At 37.6% G+C, this 24,429-nt stretch overlaps 1 long non-coding RNA gene across 1 annotated transcript; it reads right to left on the bottom strand.

The window, feature by feature from the left end:
• Positions 1-391: 391 nt before the first annotated feature.
• On the bottom strand, positions 392-4,010 carry LOC118174853. Its single transcript, XR_004754787.1, has 3 exons — positions 3,899-4,010; positions 1,365-1,460; positions 392-489 (listed from the first exon to the last, which is right to left on the bottom strand). It is a non-coding gene; the product is annotated as an uncharacterized LOC118174853 (long non-coding RNA).
• Between the last annotated feature and the right edge of the window lie 20,419 nt (positions 4,011-24,429).

Raw genomic sequence — 24,429 nt, 5'->3', positions numbered from 1 at the left:
GTTCCAGTCCTCTGCCTTTCCACCAGCAGTGGCATTTGTATCTCTGTGCTATCTTTAGTGAGGAGTTTGCATTCACCCAGCTCACCCATCTCATACTGCATTACAAGAGAGTAAAGTAGATAAAATGAGTGATCGGGTCAGTTGGTAATTTACCTTGGCATGAAAAGATTAAAAGCTGTTTTCTCATCTCTTTGTCTCCTGTTGTATACTCGTCTATTTTGTGGCTCCCATGCCATGTAGTTTCCATTTTGATTAGAGATCTGCCAAACCCCATAAAACCTTACGGGGAAAACTGACTACACTGACACTGCTAGACAGCTGGATAAGTGTAAATTCCCCCATAGCCTCCCATAGTCCTAGCTCCAAGTGAGGAATTCCTAGAAGTACCTGACACTGGATGTATTTGAGAGGTACAGTGATCCTCACAGCCAGAATAGCCCCCCGACACAGCTCATCTTCTTTGGAATGAGTAGTTCTGTCCACAGACACCTGAGCCATTGACAAAAAATAGTTCTTGCCAAACAACACCATACAAAGTTACACTAGCAAATTAGTTTCAGGAATTTAAATCCAGACTCTCATCACAAAATATATGCCATGTAGCCAAACTTACTTAACCCACTGCATTTAGAACATTTATTTTCCAGTCAGTCTCCAAACTAAGTTGGATTTTACATTCCATATTATCAGGCACAGCCAGAAATTCAGAACTAAACATTTGTCCCTTATAACTGCCATAGCTGCAAACTTTAATCATCTTTCCACCTTGTCATGTGTGATGATGTACCTCAATAGAAGGCAGGAACAAGTCCCTAAGGCTGTTCTGACAGCCAGCAGAGACAGTACAAATGTGCACCTCCAGCAAGTCCCCTGTGCTCTCAGATCGCAGAATAAATAGCACAGGTTGTATCTGTGCTGCCAAGCATTTCCCTCATGGTAACATGTTCCCAGGTTTTTTATAACAGATTTTTAAAACCACACAGATCAGGCTTTACACGATGCCAGCTCCTGCCCTTAACACTTACTTTATTTTGGTAAACAGGGATTTCTCCTGAAGTCTGTCAGTCTGTATGACTGAAGGGCCTGCAATAGCTTTTATTGTAAAATGCACAGCTAAATTGTGGCCAAACATGTAATTAGGGATTCTCGGATGAATGTCAATCAATCATTCTGTTGAAGCCTGAACACAGCAAAATAGAACATATTTTTCTTTTATCCCAAATATCCATAAATAGGTTTCTTTTTATTTGCTTGTGATCAATATTCCATGAAGTAATCCCTTTCCTATAATTCAGCACAAAGCAATCGCTATATCTGTTTATAAAAATTAAGCTCAAGTAGTGCACTGAACCACAAAATGGCACCTGGACTTCTCAACCACTGTCAGTTCTGAGTGGAGGCACCAGGTTTGCAGGCATGGCTTGAAATGTTCAGCAACATTCTGTAGAATGCACCGTAGACTACAAATAAAAAGCAGAGTGACTCATTTACAGATTACATTTTTAAAAAATGTATTATAAAGCTTCAGACATGAGGCTCTTTCACACAAAGGGTCAGCACATGTCCAACACAGCAGGATCACTCAGATTGATTTAAAAGAGTTTAATTACAAAAACAAACAAACACAAACAAACAAACAAACCAAAAAGCACTTCCCACTTCAGGGAAAGCTAGGGAGAATTTGAGGGGATTTCTGGTTAACCCATCTAATTAATGGATTAAAGCATGCATTTTCTATTGGAAGTGTGGAAATAGGAGAGTTGCTGCCCAAAACAGGGCAGCTAGCCACTACCATTGTTCTTGCCATTTTCTCTAAGCATGCATTTTCCTACAATGGAAAAGTTTGAAAATTCTGACACCTAATTATTATTCCACCTTTGCAATCAATACAGAATTTCTCCCTATTTTTAAATCTCCTTCCTGCAGATAGGAAATTGTTGCATGGTACACGCTAAGAGACAGAAATGAAAAAAACTGCTGTTACTGGGGTGCAGTAAAAGAACAGACTGTTCCACGTTACATTGACATGTGCAAAGGGGAAGTTGCAGAGATGCATGCTATCAATTCAATGTCCCTTAACATTCAGTAATTTCCTATGCTTGTTTTCTCTTTCCTTTCTTTCATTCTATAGTTTTCCCTGTCCAGCATTATCATATTCTGCCAATGAATAGAGACTGGCACACCATTCACCATGCTCTGCATATTCAAGATATTTTTGTGTCATCTTCTCTCAGATAAATCACTTGGTGCATTTGCTCTTTAGTACTGTGCATGCAATATTTCATTTTTGTGATACTAAGTTACATTATGACCTCAAGGGATGAGATGCATTAAATTCTAGGACAACTAATTTAGCAATTAGAAGCTGAATTGCTCTACTATAATGACAAAAATGTCATAAAGCAAGTAAATAGAGGATGGAGAAACATCCTCAGCAGGATTGATTCTTCACTGCTCTGTTCTCCACAAGGTTCTGAATCAAGATACAGTCAGAAGTTTACCTGGAATTTGCCTGGAATGTTCTTCTGAAAACACCTTTAGAACAACAGGCACACGTTACCTATGGATCTGATCCAGCTCCTGGGTTAGCAGTTGCACTTGCCTGTAGGCACTTGGCAATGAGCTTGCAAGTCTAAACGGTACAGACCGTGCTATATAGAGATCCTTGGGACTAGCTCTGAACGAGCCATACACAGCACTCCATGGTGCCACACAGATGTACTAACTCGAGCTGCAGAAACTGCAGAGCAAGGCACTCAGTCTGAAATAACATGGCATGGCTGATTGTTTCAGGTTGGCTGCTTTCAGCTTTGACAGCTTTACAGAGGGCTGCACCGCACTGCATAAAAGTAGCCTGACACCACTGAGTTAGAGACCCCCTGAGATAAAGAATCACAAGATTACCACCTTATTCATTTTAACCTGGCTTATTTTAGGAAGCTTCCCTTCCTCCCCCCACCTTTTTTTTTTTTTTTTTTTTTTTTTTTTTTTTTAAACTGCTAAGAACATTTCTCTACTGCTCTAAATTGGGAACTAACGCTAAGTGGAATGACTGAAGTGAGAAAGTTTAGTGTTGGATACTGCAGCTGTGGCTTCCTAGAAATTTAAAAACATGTTTCTATGATTTAGTGCAATTAACTAGAGAGAGGTAGGTATAATATATACATTTCATGTGGTAGGTATAGACAAGGCAGCCTTATTAATCCAAGCTGATATGAAATTGCCCTTTAAATAGTGTTAACATTCTTTTAAATATATTTTTTTCTTACTCACAGCTGTATTTCTATTATTCAGTTAAAAAGGATGGGAAAGTATTAAAATAGAAAGGTTTTTTTTTTTCTAATTATAATTTTTTGTTGTTGTTTGTTTATTTTTATCATCTCATTTGAGATAGTTTCTGCAGGGTTTCATAAGTGATTTTGCTCCAATTCCAAATAATGCCCAGACTTTGATATTACAGTGGAGTGACTCATCATGCTAAGTGAAAACCACTTTTTACTTCTCTAAATGAGGAGAAGAGGCTTGCAAAAGTTAAAAAGGTTTTAACTCATTTTTCACTACTTGAGACAAAAGACAGATAAAGCTCAAGTTTCAGAGCTGAGGTCTGTTTCTGCTTCATTTCTGAATTTCCTGGCCTGTACTCAAGCTCTGGGCAAACAGATTTGAGTGACAGATAATTATGTGCGATTGAGCCTCTCGACCTGAACTTTTTCTGTAGTTGTCTCCATTCCCACCATCTTCCTTGTGCACCCTTTCTGCTCAGCTCTGGGCAGTCCGGATTTGGTGGGACTTGGGAGAGGGGGATTTAAAACAAACAAACAACAACAACAACAAAAAACAGCAACAACCACCAACCCAAAATGGCAAACACCACAACCAACAGAAATGTGAAGCTTACAGAGACATTTCTGGCCAAAGATTTTCCATTTATAGGGAAAGAGCCAATTCAACAGCTGGTTCAATTTAGGAGACTAAGGAATCCAGTCCTTTCATTCCATGGCTGAATCTCTGCAGTCAAACATTAAAAATGATTCAAGGCAGAGATAACGCAGTTTCAGTGCTGGCAAAACCTCTTCAGCTGCTCATCATTCAGATATATTTTTGAATTCCTGAGCAGTGTAGGAAGCAACAGTAAAGCTTGTATTTTATGTCTGGCTCAGTTACAAATGGAGACAAGCTATTACTTTCTCTTTCCAAGAATTCATTCAATTGAATCCAATTCTGAATGCTTTGGAGAATAATTTGAAATATAAGGAATTTTAGGTTTCTTCCCAGCCTTCACACTGCCTTGACACTGGCATTATTCATTCACATCTTGCCAGTGGCTTGGAGACTATAAATTCAAGCAGAACTAATAGCAAAACAACTTCTTTGATTACATTGTGAAGGTGTAGGTTGTGTAAGCAAATATCTGGCAACTGTTCCCACTTGTGTGACGCTCTTACACATAGTTTCTTCAAGTGGAAGTATTTTAGTATAATTGCCATTAAATGAATTATAGGAAGCCAATATAGTTTTATTACTGGTGAAAAATATTGCTGCTTTACATCATTAAAATGATTTTTAGAACTGCTGCAATCACATTTTGCCGATATATTGTCTGTCGATATACTTGAGATTCATTAAAATAGACCAGTTTCACAGAGTACTTCAGATATAGTTTATGTGCAGCTGGAGACATTTTATATTCTCCAATATGTGCTTTTCATTCTTCAGTGTGTGCTCATCATACCATATACAACACATACTGGGAATAGAAAGCTTTTCCCTCTGCATTTACTGCAATGTCCTTTACAACAACCCTGTGGTATTCAGCTCTGTAGACATCTCTAAGCCCAGACGTGGTGCATCTGTGGAGCTGCAGCAAAGCCTTTGAAAGATCAGCACCAAGTTTTACGGTAGCTGTTGCCTCAACCGGCAATTTATCTGGCATAGATAAAGCTTTTTGTCTTTCAAAACTGCCAATTCATGATGTCAGGGCAGGCAGAGGAGAAACTCCATACACAACCCATCCTTGCCTTCCCACTCGCCACCTGCTCACTTCTTGCTAGGGGACACAGCAGACATCTCCAGTGAGCTGTCCCTTGCAACAAAGCTAACCAGGCAGGCATATTGGAGTGACTTTTATCTCCTACCTTATTTCCCTGCAGAAATGCCAAATGCAAGTTACCCTTGCACCCAATATGATTAATTAGCACACCAGCGAATCTGAAAAACTATACATGATGACAGATGGTGAGTCTCTCAGGAGCAAGTGAATAGGACTTTGCTTCCTGTTTATTACTGAAAATGACATTACCAGCCTAATGCTCACACAGCCCCAGATGACATTATTCTAGAGTTAAAAGGACTGTCTCTAGTTGCTGCGAATCCTCTCACAGGCTGGCACATAAGTGCTGACGAGGGTCTGTATGGCAGACCACTTGTCCCACCCACACAGATGTTGGCTGTCTCTTACAAATGACAGCTCGGCAGTATGTAGGGAGAACAACAGAAGGCAGCCTGGGAGGATAAGGAAGTCAAGCAAAAGCAGACCCTTCTGAATAGTCAGGGGGAAGAGGTGGCAATAAAATAAATTCCAGTAATCTAGTGCTTAGTGTTCTGTCATCCAAGATGACCCATAATTCTGTCTATAACCCATGCAATACTTATTTTCTTCAGTATTTTCAGAATGGTTGTGAACTGTTGGCTCAATAAATTGATAATTTAATTCATAGGACAAAAGGGAGGGGGCAGGTCCTCCTAGAACACTAACAAGTGTTGGGAGACATCAGGATTTTGATGAGTGACCCATTGTTGGTTTTGTCATGCTGGCAAAAGGAATCCCAACAAACAAGTGTAAACTGATTCACAGCACCAAACACAGCAAGAAAAGTAAATCTGTCTGTGTTATTGTGCAGAAGAAAATGCATGAAACAATGAACTTGAATAACTAAGCTCAGCACTGATGGCTGAGTTTGCATTAGTACTCTCTTTCGGTGGGGAGCAATCTTCATCTCACCTGAGCAGTCAGTGAAGGAGAAATGACTGACTACTGACATTGCCTATGTAAAAGGACTAGCAAAGACTTTAAAGATGTAAAGATAAGGGATGCCAGCAGGGCTAAGAAGGACTGGGTCATCCTTGTAATGAGCAATCAAAAGAAAACCCAGCCCAAAAACTCCCTCAAACCCAAACCACTGAGAAGAAAAATAATACATAGGTTTTGTTTGGTTGGTTGGTTTTGTTTAGTTTTTAATTTCAAAACATTTTCCCCCACCCCCACATTGATGATTTCCTCTTTGGCTTTGCAAAAATTCTGTTATTAACCTTCCTTAATGACCAAGAAAAATAAATTTGTTTGCCACTCTTCTATTTCAGACAACATTCAGAATTAGGAGGGAAAAAAAAAGCTAGCTAGTTAAGACTAGGTTGTTCCACTGCTAGGAGGAAATCCACTTTGGGCAAAGAATTTTTTTGCAGTATTTAAACCCTATTCTGAATAGTGGGAAATGAGGTCTTCTGCACCTCTTCTGAATAGAATCAAAGCCCTTTGTTCTTGACAACCACTTCCAGGTAGTTTTAGTGAAATCCACACAGTCACCCTTAGGAATGACACCTTACACATAAACATTAACAACTATCCCATTTTAAACCAAGGACTGTTGATTCTTCATATCCAGCAGGAAGCAAATGAAGTAGTTATTGTAGCCACTACAAAATAAATAGTTTAAAAGTAATAATAAAACAATGTCAGAAAGCATAGTGAAAACAGAAAGACTGATGAAACAGGTAAAAGACAATAGGGTATTACTACATAATGTATATAGAACCATATTAGTGAAGCTGCAATGTGTTGAGTTTGGAGGTACTTTTAATACTTGGTCTAGCTACAGTTTCCCATGTAATTGAATTGCCGGCTCCCCCCCCCCCCACCCCCCCGGGGTTGAGGGGGTGGAGGGTTTTGCATTATATGCTACCACAATGGACAGTTACAATGTTGTTTATGATTCTATTGTAATGGAACTATCAAATCTACAGGTAAGCATAAGCTTCTCAGGCTCAGATTCATTCAAATTCTTTACCTCACTGGATCAGCAAAAAGGCATGAGTTCAGTATTTTTGGAACGTGTAATAAAATCTGTTAATGAATGATATTTTTCTCTCATTACTACCAGCAGCCAGCCAAGTTTTACAAATGCCTATTTAAACATTAAAGAGATTTTGCATTAAACACGCATGTGAAGCACAATGTTTAGTTATGTTTCCAGCCACCAGAACAAGTAGCTCCACTGTGACTGCATAAAATCAGAAACAAGTATGAAGGAAGCAAAAAAAAAAATAAAAATCTCCTAATCACAGAGCTAGCAAACCACTGGTGACCAAATCTTCAGCTCTTGCAAGTTTGAACTGCTGGTGTGGTAATGCTATTTGAATAGCAATAGCAAATTTGAATGGTTTAATGGCCTGGAAATAGTTTACAAGCATTTGTCTGTCTGCTCAACTTCTCATTACTTGAATTTCTGATATCCCCTTTAATAAACAGAAGGGGACTGCAATCACAGAGATAGGGCTACTGGCATTCAGTGTGACTTCCAGCTAAGAGCCACTATTTCTTATCAGATGGCTTCAGCTTTTGAAGTGTAGGACATTTCACTGTGTTTTCTTTTCTTTTTTAAAGGGGAGGCAGGAGGAGAAGGGTGGCTGGAGGGTGCTAATGAAAAGGTACGTGGGGTAACCCAATCACAGCCTGAAAGTCAAATGCGTGTCCAGAAGATAAGAGGTAGAAGTTGCAATATAAGCTGGTTGGCAGCAGCAAGAGGAACGGCACAAAATGAGATGTGCAGACTATGAATCAAGTCCAAGCTGAGTCTTTGACTGGATTTAACAGAAGCTAAGAAAGTTAATAAAACTAAAATAAATAAAAAATCCCCTGGCTAGCAGGTAAAAGATGCATCCTATTCTCTACTACTGACCTGTTTTGCAATTTTGCAAAAGTTATTTTTCTTCTTTATACCTGCATCTTCTGCCTGTTATTGAAAACTCTTTCAGATGTGAATAATTTGTTGTCACAGAGAAGACTGTAAAATACCAGAGGTAGAAAAGCCATTGCACTTGGTGTAACAGGCTCCTTACCAGATCCTTCACTTCTTTGTTTTTCAGGTCTCCAAGGCAGTGAGTCCAGTGTCTCCAATAAACAGTAATTAAATGTAGGGAGGAAAAGAAATTGGAGAAATTTTGCTCTAGAGAAAGGAGTGGACAATACCATAATTTTTAAAGCAGATATATTAAAATGATACCTGCTCTGGCTTTGTACCAAGCTGCTAGCAGACTTATTTAAAAGGAACAAGTAATTTTAATTAGCTCTCCCTGGACTCATGAACACACGAGTCCTGGGTGGGAGGGGGGGAAGCAGAGAGAAATAAATATATATAAACTTAAAAAAAGAGCAAGCTGGCCTTGTTGCATACTATCTCAGGTCTGCCTGTAATCACTTTCAACAATACAAGTCCACAGTGACCTCTGTTGTTCCTTTCATACAGGAGATTAAAAGATGAAGCACTCATATTGCGGCTGGTGAATGTGATGAGAGCAGGGAAATCAATGACTCCAGACAGGTCTCCATGCAGAAAGGGTTATCCAACATGAAATAATTATTTTTAGTTCAACAGTTTACAGACAGATGCTGCAAAAAGAAAAACCCTTTCCTGATAAATACAGACTTTTTTTTTTTTTTTTTTAAAGCTAGCATTTCTTTCATGACAGCAGATGCTTCTTATTTTAAAGTAAGACTTGAAATGCATTTTTCTTTTTCTTCCATTTCTTTTCTATTAATGTATTTATTTGATGTGCTAAATATACTTCCAGCAGGAGAATTTCAAGTGGTCCTCTACCTACTCTGATGTACTACAGTTTTACAAGGGTAACCATTTCCATCAGTGTATCACACAAAGCCTACGAGCAGTGGATTGCCACAGCCACTAATCTGTCCAGAAAGGCAGCTTCACAGGGTAGCAAAGGATTAGATCAAGACTGTGCTCAAGTCATACGTAAAGCAGCTACATGTTTCATCAATACCTTCATGCCATTTCATTTAGGAAAACTTGCAACACTTTTTCATATTACAGATACAGATGTTTTCTTTTTAAAGACGCTGCAAAGCTGGTATAATGCTGGAGCCTCCAATTTCCCACAGGAGGCAAAAATATTGCTAAGGAAGCTGAAATCTCTCATCTGCACATCAGGCTTACCAGACCGTGAACACAGCATGTAGGGTTTGGACACTCATTTACCCAGGTATGAGATTGGGCTCAGTCATTCTCAGTCTTCCTTGGCATTTGAGTTTAAGTAATATATTTCCCCCAGCCTAATACCTTATTTGCTGCCTGAGGTTTAAAAGTCAACATCCTCTGAACCTGGAACTGAACCAATGCTCCTGCCCTGGTCTCTCAAAGGGGAACCTCTGAAGGCTTGTTTGCCTTCTATACTACATCAAGCTGCTAAGGAACAATAAGCAATTCAGCATGAAAAGAAGCTCAAGACAGCATTTGTTTTTCCTTCAAATTTGCCAGACTGTATATTGATCTCTATTTTTGGAAAATAGCCTCCATTTGTGATTTAGTAACAGCAGCCAGTTTAATTGCACAGTGCTCTTTGTTATTTGACCTTCTACTTTTATCTCTCCTGGCCATTTCTACAATTCCTCCAGAGATCACAAAATGTTTGAGTAGATGATACACCACACATCTGGAAGGAGAGGAACAAATAGCAGTGGACCTGTATAAACACTGAGAATAGAGAAGCAATGCAAGAATTTACAAGTAGTCCTCATGCTGGGTCTAACATACCCCACATGGATAGAATGCAATATATTGAAATATAAAAATATTTATAAAGACCCTGAGCTAAGCAAAGTGCCATAATTAAGCCACTGGACAAATGAAAGTCAGGCCAAACACACCCAGGCACCAAGTCTGTGAGTGGATTTCGTCATAATCATTTCTCTATTAGAAAAACACTGTTTCATAAGCAAGGCCTCCTGTTTCATAAGCAAGGCCAGGAGCTATTTCCTCACACATGAAGGTATCAGCTCATTCAGCAGATGCTTGCTAAAAAAATGCATTAAGATACCCTAATACTGAGCCTTAGGACTTCAACTTGAGTGTATTACCAGCTGAGTTTCTCCCACTTGAAAATTACCCAAAGATTTTGATTTTCTTATGTGCCTGCTCACAGTTCAGGAGTCTTCAACCAAGTGCTTTTTTCCTGCAGTTTTTGCAATTCTTGATGTGATGCTTGTTGCCTAACCCCCTCTCTGGGGCACAAACTGTACTGTGAATAAAAAGAGAGAACTGATGGAGCTCTGTAACCAATTGTGAGATTGTCTGGCATCAACTATTGCTCAAATCTAGTTATATAAGATTTGGAAGTAGAGTACCTAAAAATAACCCCTCCTCCAGCTGGTTGCTCTCTGAACCATTATCATCTGCCATAACGATAACAATGGCAGGGCAGAGACTGCTATCAGATACAGGCTGTGTGGAGGGCTGCAGAAACTTCCTCCTACTAGTGTTTCCATGTGTTACAGGGAACGGGCCCACTCAGAAAACCCCTTTACTCTGATATCAGAGTTCACAGGTTGATTGGCAAAGGAGGTCATTTAGATGAAGCTATGCAGAAATGCATACCTGGCGATGTCTTGAACTCTTCCTTCTATGGGAGAGAAGGCTTAAATTAACCACCTACCCGGCAGTGTTACAACTTCTTCAGTAATTAATGTTACTACACCACAGTGCTTGAAGAACTGGAAGACAAGATAGAGCAATCTCCAAGACAGTTAAAATAAAAAGAGCTTCCAGACATAGCATCATTGCTTAGCATTTCCCACCAAAAATTCCTGCCATACCCTTCACCTGCTTTAGTCCTAGCCTACGTTCATAGAAGCTAGAAAAGCCTCTCCTCTCATAGGCACATGTTCCTAACATGTTCGTTGTCAAAACCCAGGTGGGTTCAGGCTGTTCAGTGGAGGATTCATGCAATTCTAGATAAATAGTTTCATCTTTTCATGGTTTTGCTGTAAGATTGCAACCCACTTAGTATGAGGCTTTTTTTTTTTTTTTTTTTTTTTTTTTTTTTCCCACTGCATTTTGTACATACCCAAATACAAAAGGAAATTCTAGGAACTACCATCATGTGAATGGAAATGGTGGCAGATGGCTAATACTATTGATTTTGCAGCAAATGAGAATTACACATTGTCCCAAACCAGTTCATCAGTAATTCCCCATAGGGAAGTCTGCCTTAGTTAGCTGTACAGCATAACTACACTTGTAAGCCATCAGAAGCAATATTTGACTGAATATTTTCCAGAATATACATCTGGGGCAAAAGCTGCAGCTGCAATGTGAATAATTAAAATATTCACCCTCACACAGAGATCTAGCACATGGCTTTATGCATCAGACATCTACTATTTTGGACATTTGAGTTGTGGTAGAATAGACCTGTCCACAATGAATTAAACTCTGGGTGATCATCAGGAAGTGAGGAACTGCTTGATTACTTAACTAATGGAAGCTGAACAGGTATACTCAAGGTTAGGATAAAATGCTTGTTCCTTTCGATAATAGTTTTATTTACTGATGAAAGTCATCATGATCTAATGTCATAAAAATTAGCCTCAATTAATTTTTGAATTAATCATGTGTGTTCCTCGTAATTTCATTCTCCTATTACCCTTTTCAAAAAATCTTCAAATGATAAAAGGAATTTTAGTTCAAAGAAATTGAGAGGTCTCTTTTTAATAGAGATTCAAGATAGGAAGAGAATAGATACAGAAGTTATGAGGGTGAATCTCATCAAACTGCTTTGAAAACATGTATTAGAAGCCAATTATTATATCAAAGTCACCACAAATCATCAAATATCCTCATTAGCCACCATTTAATTTTGTTTTTAGTTTTCAAAAGTGACAAAGACTGCAAGTTTTTCACCCAAAGTCCAAACCATCCCCTGCAGCAAGGTAGAGCATCTGGACACCAAGAAGGAGATGTGACTGGGGAAATCTCTTTCAAAACATCTTGTGTGCACCTGTGCCTCAGTTACTTAATTTGCCTTCAAAGGGTACTTGTACATCTTCTAACTCTTGTCAGAACTTCACTTGCACCTGCAGAAGATCAGACCCACGCAGATTAAATGTTTCGCATTGGCATTTTGCAACAGGATGGATTTCAGTCACTGATTTAAGTAAACAGGAGCCATCTAAGGGTGAAAAGCAAGCTCAAAATGTTACCGACTCACAAGAGTGAGTGGTCATTGCTCAAGACTCAAGACCATGCATTTTGTAGTGGAAATGCTGCCAGGCTCCAGAGGCTGGGGATAAAAAGGAGCATGAGTGAGCAAACCAAACTGACTGTGTAGTTCCCCAGACTGCTCCACTTCCCAAGAACTGGCCCTAAAGCTACTGTATGGTCCACAGTGACCCCAGGATAGGGCCACAAGGTACAGCAAGTGGCTGCTCTGCCCACAAGAACTTCTGGGTTGGGATAGTAGGATTTCCACAGAATTGCTTCATTCATTAATCAAAAATAAGAATGACAAGCAATCGATAGATTTTTTTTTTTTTTTAAGAGCTGGGGGTTGGGACAAACAAAGGGAACGAAATTGTATGTCTCACTGATCTTTCAGAGAATTGCCAGATGGAGTCTTTGGGGCTGCAAGTCATGTAAACAGTAAAACTATCTTTATCTAATTCAACTTGCTACAGTATATTATGCACTCTTTAGTGTTACTTTGATGTTTCTAAAATATGAATGTTAAGCTGTATAATGTGATATGAAGTTACAGCTTTTTGTTTTGTTTTGTTTTTCCACAGGAACAGAAAAAAAAAAAAATAGAGACTGATACCACGGACATGTTCAAGAACACATGATCTGTTTTGATAGCACATTATATTTACAAAGTCTATCCCCAGGCAGGCTGTGCTTAAATGAATTTGGAATCAAAAAGTATGTGGTCAGGATAACTGGGAAACACTCTAGCAGTACGTAAGTGACACAAAACATAGATGATCCAAAGCATACATCCAAATATATCTCCTCAAAACTTAATTAGAGAAAATTATTCCTGTCCACCTAGGATATATATATTTAATGGCTGTTAGCATCACATATGCTTACCGATAAATGCTGTTTCTTCTGTCTGCTTCTGATTTAATTAGGCCATCACTAATTACAATCATGCATGGTCAGTTCTACAAGAACAGAACATATAAAAACCAACCTGCCTTTTAACAAACAGACCTCGAGCTACATGTCCCTGGGGGGAATACTAGTTTGGTTTCACCAATGCTGGATGATCAAGTTTGTCTTTGGCTATATACTCTGGCATTTAACTGTAGAACTTTTTCCCTCATTCTTCCTCCCCATGCTTCCCTCCTTTCCACGGGAATGTAAGCCCTCTGAAATTAAGCTTCAATGCCTAAGATGCACAGTTTTTTAATACAACCCAGAAGTCATAATCATAGTCTTAGAAATAAGCAATCCATAAAGTAAAATGCATTCAATGCCTGAATGTTAATGCAGCAATTAATCATTTTGATATCCTTGCTCTCTCTCTTGCTCATTTTCTCTTGACTTTTTGATGTCAAAGCCAACTCAGTATAACACCATTCTTTTAAAAAATCATCTTTTAAGCAGCAGCATTAAACACTTCACAGTGGAAAGCAAACAAAATCAATACATATTATAGCATTCACGGTATAACAAACACTATAGTTACGGTTGCAAAGACACTTATGTGCTAAGATTCCTTTCCCCACTCACTCTCAAAGACAAAACAAACAGCCTGAAACACAACAGCTTTCTTCACAAAATCTGCTGTTCAGATGAGATGCCATGGGAAAATACTGTTACTTCTTCCACCAAGAACAAACAGCACTGTATCTGTGCAAGTCTATACATACATTTGAAGAGGAACAAGCATTATGAAATCATCCAAAAGCACCGTACAGTGTGCTAGGGTGAGCTGTGCAAGGCAGGGCATTCCTATAAGCTCAGCATGGCACAATGAGCCCCATCGAGGAAGCCAACGCAAAAACAAAGGGAGATGAGAGGAAAGAGAAGAATGATTTCTATCAGCATGCAAGTTTTGAGGGATCTCCCCAAACTTTTGTTGTTTGAGCCTTCCCTTACCTTTCAGAGCACAACAGCAAGGATCCAGAATGAGCAAGACCAAGAACCCTCCTGCTGCTGTGACTGATGAGGAAATGTTCTAGCACCTTCCAGCCTCCCTCCCCAGGGCTTGCGGTGCCGATAATGAGCCCTTCACTAGCTCTCCATTGGCAAGATTGCACTGCCTGCCATGCCCCAGCTGAGCCAGCCCTGTGCAGGTGCTTTCAAGTGCACTGCTCACCGTGGGGCACACCTGTGCATTGGGGGCACTGACATGGGGCATACTTGTGCATGAGGCCCGCTCACACGTAGGGTACACTTGTGTGTGGGGTGCAGTGCTTGCATGTGGGCTGGCTGGCATGCAGGGCACACCGCTGACACACCGGCAGCTGTGTCCCCCCACGGGACCATGACAGCTTGGAGTTGCTAAGAGACATGGTCCTGCCTTTGGGGGGTGTTCAGCCAGCAGAAATGAAAAATTCCCACCTAACGTTTTAATACATTGAATATGTAGATATGTACATGGCAATTAACATTCATTTAAAACAACAATGAGATGATTAATCAGCTGGGATTGCAAATGACGAACTGACACTTGAGGATCATTTTGTTTAGATCTGTGCCTCATATTTAGCCAAATCTCTGATTAAAGGCTAAGTTCTAAGGTTCCAAAGAATAAACTTCAACTTTGATGTTGCTAACATCAGTCTTTTTCAGTGAATTAAATTTTGTGCGGGAGGAAAAAGAAATGAGGTGTTTTGTTTTTATTCCAGAGTTTATGAAACCCAGGCACATCTTCAATGCTATAAAGATTTCTCTCTTCCATCAAATTGCTGCATATGGGGCATGGTATTTTATTAGCAGAGGAGCAAAGAGGGATAACAGGACAAGATTAAAACTGAAATACAGAAATCATAGAGACAGGAAAACAGAGTGTTTTGCTGTTTCAAGTTCAAGGAGATTATGCACTGTAGTATTGATTCCAGTTTATCCCAAGGTTTCCATGCATATTCAGGTACTATATATGGGAACAATGAACAAAAATCATTTCAAGTTACTCAGTACTAGTTGCCTAGTGCTTCTCTCCAGATGATTTGCTGTCTCACCTCTTTGAGCAAGCCTGATATTTTCTTTCCCTTAGTGCTGAGTCATTCTGTTATCTTTTGCCAGCCCTTTACATCCAACATGCTGTATAACCAAATACCAGTGTGTTACTGTTTGTGTGATTTACAGCCCTGAGTTGTAGAGGAATCCTTGGTATTCAGGTCAAAACTTGGAGTGAGCCACAATGTACAGACTCTGTGAAAACGGTGATGCTGCCTTTGAATGACTACGGGTAATAATTCCTTAACTGAAGTGATATTAAAGTACCAGCAAGACCAGGGTTTCCAGCAAAGTTATTTTCTACTAAATCAAGTCTATCATTACATCTATTACTCTCACTCTGCTGCTTATACCTCAGGAATCAGCACTAGCAGCTGATACTGTGAACTAGCATGAAGAGGAAGAATTTCCCCTCCCATTGCAGAGAGCAAATACAGATCTGTGATTACTTCTGTCCCTCCTTTCACATACTGTTGCTATCACCTCACTACACAGTGATATTACCATATTACACTTTCCCTTGCAGTGGTGTGAAGCTACTTCCACATAAGTTTTCACTTCATCAGTCAGAGTATGTTGAATTGGCATCATTTATTCTCAAAAAGATTTTTTAATGGAATGATAAAATTCACAACCAATGTTATTTGCATGAGATCATTGAACCGACCTGTATGACATTTTCCTATCAACCATCAGTACATAGATAAGCAGCAACTAACAGTCAAGGACTTTATACTTCATTCTGAGCCTTGCTAAGAAGAGTTCTCCTGATAATTAAATGCTAATGTTCTTTCATGAGTACATTATAATGAAATAAATTGCTTCTAGGGAACAATAAACTTCAGGCAGCATCTGAAGCATTTTAACAGCAAAGAGCATTTGGCTGCTGCAAGATTCACTCAAAAAGGAGAAAGGTAATAACATCTCAGAAACAATTTAGAAAACAATCTTCTGCACTTTCAGTGTTTCTAATAGCAAACTGGGACACTCCAATGTGTGATTTTACTCCTTCTCAGTCACTCACTGCCACCTGGAATGGAAACATATATGATGTGACTGTGCAAACCACTGCACTGCTCCTCCAGCTCCCAAAGCTAACCGTGCTTTGGGTTAAAGTGCTTCTTTCGTACGTGGAAACACTTGATTCTTCAGCCCTTACATGATTAAACTTACTTCATGTGCTGCTTGCTACCCGGAACTGTAAGAAGTTGTTCACAAAACTCAAGATATTTTACACAAATCAGGTTTGCAAATTTGGAGGCTTGAGCAAACTCTGAAAGAGTGTTGGGAATCTCTGTGCTGCCTGGCCAGGAAGGTTCAGTACAACTGTCAAGCATTTTACAGCATCTCTGAGGATACAGCTCACATACAATTCAATACAAATGCCATGCAAAAGCTAGGCTCCACAGACAGCAATATTTATTTGTCCTCAGAAGAAGGATAAATGAAATGATCATTGTAGCTTCCTAATACTTTAAAGTGTGTTATAGAAATGTTTAGAAAGGACCCAGAGAACGTACAGCAAGTATGTTTCCAGTGAAATGAAAGTGTGCATGTACCTATCCAATTTAAGATATTATCATGGCATTTTAAAACACGTTAAGTGCGAGCAGCAAGCAGAGCAGCTAAAAAAATGTAATGGTTTATTCTCTTGCTGCAGGGCAGCAGTAAGGAATTTATTTTTCTATTGTCTATTGGCTCTTTCAACATTTAAATGGTGGTGGAAAATACATATTTCTGCTATGCTGCTGTTTTAAAGTAACTGGGTAGAGCTTCCTCTTCTTGAAAATTGTTAGTTGCTACAAAGAGTTGATACTGTTCATGTTTTAAAAGAATAAAACATACTCATTTTTATAGTGCAGTTTCCAAGCAGTGATAAACACACTAGCAAGTATGCTATAGCAATGTGAATGTAAGCTGTGCATGCTAAAGGCTATATGGAACCCTATTCAGAAAAGCTATTGTTGCTAGGAATATAAAATTATACAGAGATCATTCTGACTCAAGTGGAAGAAGAAAAGGAAAATCTCTTTTTTTTTTTTTTTGGATGTGGCACAATTACACTTTATCCAAGACAGATGGATTATCACCAGAACAATTTTCAGTAAACCCTCCTTGCATTTACATAATGTAAGTTTCTAACATTTAGCCAATTAAAAGAATTGGTGCTTATGGCTTTAAAGAACTTGTAGGTTAATTATGACTCTCTTTGTGGATACAATAGGAGTGATAAAAATAAAGCACTTTGGTAGTTAAGGAACCTGCTCTCTAATTTATGCTACATGGATAAGACTACTATGTAGAAGGCTTTTTTTTTGCTTGATTAAGAATAATGTGTTTAAGTTCAATTTGTTTTTGAAATATCAATCCCCCCTCCTTAATATCTATTCTATCAGTGGAAGTCTTGCAGGATGAGATTGATTTTCTAAGAAAATTTCTGAAGACACTGCTTTGTTTTAAATAAAAAAGCTAAATATATTTCTTCTAATCTATATTCTAAATCTGAACCCTTTATTTGAACTCTGTCCTTACAAGTTCACATCTACAGTCTCTTTGCAAGAGACTTCAAAACCTGCAGAATGGAAATTCAGATTTAACCATTATCACATAGATAATTCTGGGCTAAACATGTTCTGTTTCTAGAAAGGTAATTCCCCATGGAAAGGTCGGTAAGCACCTTTTAAAATTCTTTCTGAAAACGGTTGGTTGCACCATGTATGAAAGGATGGCATTTTGATGGCATGTATGAAAGGCACCATGAAATATAGATACATATACACACACACATATATAATGTATATAATGTATATATATTTATATATACACAGGCTTCAGTAGATTCTCCAATTTAAACTGAATGAGGGTTAAGTGAAAGTTGGCAAAATATAACATAGTTTGTATTACTATAGCAGGGCATTTAGGCTCATCCACTAAAGTTTAAAGCAACTCTTACTGTAATATGTGCTGCACAAAGAGGAAGTAAGTTTCCTCTGTTACTGAAAGTACTTAAACAAGAAAATCACAATTAATGATTTAAAGAACGAAGTCAAAATTTCTTCTTAGTGACGAAATATTCTTTATTGACAGCGCTGGATGCACGGGGGATCCTTCCACCTAATGTGCATACCCAAAGTGACAAACTATCTCATATTTATACAGCAGAACAACGAATATTCAATTAATGCCTATACATATTCATTACCTAAACCCGCCTACTCACGCTTCTTATGCTAATTAGCTTATCAGTCCTTTGTACTTGCGCAGATTCTTCCAAGAATTGTGGTCAGGGGTCTTAAGGACATGGGCAGTGGTCTTTGGGAGGAAGGCTGTATGTCTTCCTCATAGTATACTTTTCACCCTTTATCTAGAATGTAGTGATTTTGCAAGTTTGCAATGTCCTTATCAGTCTGAGCTAATTTGTGTCCTTGTTGTCCATCTGTTTCCTGCCCAAGATGGGATGTCTGGCAAGTTTTTGTTACTTAGTTTTCACCTATTCTTCTCCTCTTGGCTCCTGATAGTATATCTTACAGACTCAGACTACTTCTTCTTTGACTAACAGATAATATTGAGTAACTAATCTATTCTATTCTTAATACTTAGATAATGATTCATCCTACTGCCTAGCCAGCTAATCATCCTTTTATATTTACTAATTCCTTGCTTGTTTCATTAAAAAAAAAAAAAAAAAAAAAAAAAAAAAAAGATTTATTAGCTTATTGATCCAAGGACATTCAGAAAATTTTCAACAGGATCAAGCATCTACATTCAGAGCTCTGTAGTCCTATTATCTCAATCCTTAAACGACCTCTCTTCTCAAAATATAAACAAAGTTTTACCAATCTATTACTACTTTTTTGTTGTTGTTGTTCTGTCCAAATTTATTATTTAAATGACAAAAATTCTTAGAGCCATAAAAATTATCAAAAAAATGTTTAGGGGACATTAAGTTTTCTTTTTTTGAAAACTAAGTATTAACTAACATTAAAGCACCATCTTTTTATTTCTCTGCCAAAGAGCAAACTTAAGACTGTTAGCCAAAGGATATAGGAATAATCTATAATAAATGTCCATGAAGTTTATTATTTTTTTCTCCCATATTTTCTGTTTTAGAAAAATAGACCTCCTAGTTTGTACTGTTAATAGTAATCACTTTATTTAGAATATATTTTTTGTAGGGAAATGTAAATCATCCTAGATTTCTTGACACATATGCTATAATTCATATCATATGGATGGCTTCATAAGTTTTTCTAATGCCCTATAAAATATGCTACTTATGCTACTAATGCCCTATAAAATATGCACACTCATTACATATTAAACTGAGAATTCTGTTGCACAAGTACTGGTGTGTGATTTGAAAACAATAAAAGCAGCATGAAGGTATGAATAACGTTTCTACATTTCTGATTTGTAAAAATACATTTTTTTACTCTCTCCTTAGCCAGCACTTGAACTTTTCATCTGGGCTTGCTAAGTGAACATAATCAAAACATGTTGTCTTTGTTTACTGGTACATATGAAGAAGTTTCATCGCTTCTAAATTTGTACCTGTGTATAGGTTCAGAAGGTTGGCTTTCTGGCTTTCCTTCTTCTTGTTCTTTGTTTTGTTCTCCAGGTCTGGGATAAAAAATGGAAGTTCCTCCTCTAAATGTCTTTAAATTACCTACTAATTCCCTTTGTACTGTTTTGGTATTCCAAATACATTCATTTGGATTTGTACTTGGATTTTGTATGGCATTCCCTTTCCTTTCCTTATCCTTCCAGTTTCTTAGAGGAGATGCTTATATATGGAAGTGTAATTAGAAACAAAACCCAGCAACGCATTTTTTTTTCATTAGAAAAAAAATGCTCTCTTCTATGATTTCATCATTCCTTAAATGTCTAGTACCACAAGCTACCTGCATAGGGGAAAAATGCTTTTGTAGAGAATGTCATTTCTAAAAGAACCAGAACAATAGTAACTTCAACATTGTATTGTGAAGGGGGAAGGTACTCAGACAATGGCCTACATCATCTAATGGGGTGCTAAAAAGCAAAACTATTAGCGTTTACTGCCATCACTCACAGCATTGTTAATCTAGATTAACAGTCAACGGGCTCTACACCTGGAGAAGGAATAATAAAGAGGCAGTTTCTGCTGAATGCATTGTGACATGAAAAGGAATTAGCTCACAATGCTGTTATCACCACTGCAGTTACTTACTGGGTTTGGCAATTACAGCAGAGATTGATAGTACTTGGTAGCATACTGATTGCTTTATTGGCATGTGTCTGATAAATACATGCTAATACATTAAACTAATGTCACAATTGATTTTTAGGTAGAATGCAGAAGAAAATCCAGGCACTAATCACCACTAACTGTCATAAAGAAAACACAATAGCTTAATAATGAATTTCATTATGGTGGGATAAATTTAGCTAATGCCATCAAAATCATTATATACTGAATACTACTGAATATCGTTATGTTGGAAGGAAACAATTCAGTAAGGTGAAAAAGTCTCTGCTGATCTCTCTGTGCTAGATTCCTCTACAACCAGCAGTTATTTTCAGCTTGAATGACTTTGATGTGAACAACAACAGGAAAAGAAGATGGAAAAAAAATGAGATTTTCCTGAAAGCATTGTCTGCAGGTAGGTGTCTTTGTCTCAGTCTATGCTGAACTGAACAGCCATGCATCACTGCAGTTTAAAGGTGCATTACACAAAAAATAAAAGCAAACAGCTGCAGAAATAAGTGCAAAATGGTCTGCTGGAGTAAGATGCTCTAGTATAATAGCTTATTATCCTCAGAAGTCTAAAAGAGCCAAACTTTATGACTTCTCATGGGTTTCTTATTTAATAACTTATCTGATATCTTCTGCTAGTCCACACATACAAGTGAATATCACTGTCTTTTAGGTCCTGCACAATATAATGATTGACACAGGAATGATTTTTAATACTTTGCAGTTGTATTTTTCTTGCAGAAGATTAACTGAAAGTTTTTTAATGAGAAGAGACATTTTCAATGGCAGCACCTCTTTGAATTCTTGTCCCCAGATAAAAAATATTTATATACATTCATTTTCATTTTTCAGTTCAAACTGAAAAATACACTGTTCATCCAGCTACATTTTAACATACTTTGCTATAGGTTTGAAATGAACCTCGAAAGTACAGCTTTTAAAAATACAGATTTTCATTACTACATTATGTGTGGCCATGTAACAAGACTACCTGAACATGCTCTAAAGTGCTGAATATTTTATATGAATTGAAATCCCAAGTTATACTTCTCCTTCTGAATATAAATCAGTGATTACCAGCCTCTATTTGAGCTGAAAACTGCATTCTTCCAGATGAAGAGACAGTGCTAGACTAGTAACGTTGCCTCCCTGTGGCTGGAGGTCCCCAAGTCTGCCAGCCCCAACAGCAGCAGATCTCAGAGGGCTAACATGCTAACATATCTCAAAGTAAATGATGAGGACTATCATGTTTTATTTTATGTTTGCAACAAGTTCAGCCTTTGTACACATCTAATGAACATCTAATACACATCTATTATGGCTCCTAATGTGACTGGTACACTAGTGCACAGACACTATCTTGAAGACCAAAGCAACTTCCCCAGCATTGAAAGAGGTCCATGACACAGCCAGAAATTCAAACAGTTTTTCATAGTCTCACCTATCTTGTAATCATGTTAGACAGTTTTTCATGTCTTCCAATTTAAATATCAAGACAAATGAAATTTAGCTATCCTAGAGCACAGATACTAGTCAACAAGAAAAACAATAAAAAGGCGATCCTTTACACTATCAAACTAGCTCCAAAGTTTTTTTGTTGTTGTTGTTGTTGTTTTGTTTTGTTTTGTTTTTTGTAGTTATTTCAAAACAAGATGAAAGGTAGGTTAAGCTTTTAAAATCAAAAGATGAATCAAACTCCAAATCAAACACTTTGGAGTTTGCAAAATCTGTAATGCTGTCCATTAATCCTAGCCCACATTAAATTCTACAGTGATAACATTGTATGTTCTCTTAAATTACAAAAGAAATAAAAATATGAGGTTATGTATTAATCAGCAATAAATTTATTCCCTGTTTCACAAATCTTGATGACTGAAGGTTTTTTTGTTTGCTCATTTTCTTAAAAAATCTGTCTATAGCATATATTTTTCATTTAATGACTAAAAGGGCTTGAGAGATTAAGGTATTGCTATGCCAATTTATATACAGGGAACTGAGACACAGAAATAACAAAATGAGCTGCCTAAGATGATGCAGCATATCGGCAGAAGACCTGGAAATTAAATCACCTGATTAACTGTCCAGTTGTCCACAGTAGGAACAGCCTACAGATACATCAGGATCTTACTTTTTGTATTATTAGAATGATTAGAAGTGAGCATAATTCACTGGAAAAATGGGCACTTAGATCTTTCTGACAGAAAGATAAATGATTGTTCACAGTTTTTTTTTTTTTTTTTCCCAAACTTCTTTGCAATTTCTTTCTTTTAATGTCTGCCTAGCACTGACAGTTTCTCAAACAATTTTTGATGATCACAAAGATGTAGGTTTTCAAATATTTGGGGAAACTTCTAAGATGTCACATCTCCTTTTCACCAGTATGAAAACAAGACAAGCATTTGGCATGTGACTGGAACTTAATTATTAAATGAGAAAAGAAGAAGCTTTCTTACTGTTATAGTAGTTTTTTCTTCAGAAGATTAACCCCTTTTACAGCCCAGGGGACATGATGACATATTTCTTGTTGCTCTTTCCAGTATTAATTTTTCTTCTCAGTTTCAGATAAATTATTCTAAGCATGTAGCTGTAAGATAGCTGATAATAATCACTTAACAATCTTAGTCATTACAGTTATCATACTTCTTGTCGAGGAATGTAGAGTTAAAATGACATCTGCAGGAAAATACCAGACTTTATTTTTTTATTATTATTATTTTTTTTTTTTAAAGGACCTGAATGAGTCTCATAAAATGTACCAAGAGTTCTTATTAACGTTCTTCAAGAATGGGCCACTGATGAAATTAAGTAAACACAGTTAAAACGTCTGTTCATAGCCTACGCAATTCACTATCACACAGCTTTTAGGACTAAGAGCTTAACATTGTTCAATGGATAATAATCAGTAGAGCTCCTTGCCATAGAATATTAATATTGCCTCAACCTTAAAATGATTCAAAACAGGTTGGTGTAAAAAATGTGGATGTCTGAACTCACACTGACAAATGGCTTTGGAAATACATGTTGTTTGCCAGGCATCATGCTGCTGTGAAGACACAGATCTCCAGGGGTTTTGAGCTCCAAGCTATAAAGTAAACCTCACCCGTGGACAGGTACCTGATATGGGCTTGCTCCTGCAGCTGCAGAGATTTTCAAGGTTGGAAAACAAAGTCCAGGCCCATTTTCCCTCTATTAAATGCTCACTTCACAAATTCTCAGAACTTAAACATACTATTTCTCAGATTCTTTTCATTAAATAATAATAATAATAATAATAATATCTAATATCTGTTTTTAAATGATGAGGGAAACACTAGTTCTGTTGTGACCCTTGAAGACAGCAAGAAGTAGTACTGATTATTCAGTCATTAGATACTTGAACTGATTATAAAGGAGAGGCTGATGAAGCTGCTCTATGAGAAGTGGAGCTACAGTGAGTAAAAAAAAAAAAAAATGGAAGTTTTAAAGCAAAGAATTCTTACAACGGTTATTCTGAGAGCCAAGTACAAAACTCCATGCAATAAGGAAGTATTGGTTTTGTAAGGGAACTGGAAGTTTATGGTGATAAAAAATACAAATAATACTTTTGCAAGTACATGTTTTAAAACACCTTAAAGCACGTGATACAAGTTTCTGTCAGGACCTGCGGTTTTAAGTGAAAAGTTATCATTTTGTACTTGGATAACAGAAAATATATTAACAGCAAGAACAGTGACTGGAATAGAAGCCACTTACCCCGGGATTTTTTACTTCATGGAGGTTCCAATTTGCTTCTCAAATGTATTGATATAGATCAGAAACAATTTAAATGAACGCCGTAACTTTTGCCACTGTAATGTTCATATAAGCAAGAAGAGAAACAGACTGTATCTCGTAATTTTGTATTTAAACATATATAAAGGACATGGTTTGAAAATTATCTAGCAGGTATGGTTGGGAAAAAGG

Source organism: Oxyura jamaicensis, chromosome 15 (genome assembly GCF_011077185.1).
Source record: "Oxyura jamaicensis isolate SHBP4307 breed ruddy duck chromosome 15, BPBGC_Ojam_1.0, whole genome shotgun sequence".
Lineage (NCBI taxonomy): Eukaryota > Metazoa > Chordata > Aves > Anseriformes > Anatidae > Oxyura > Oxyura jamaicensis.
The sequence above is the reverse complement of the archived record's forward strand: the minus strand, read 5'-3'. Positions and strand labels throughout refer to the sequence as shown.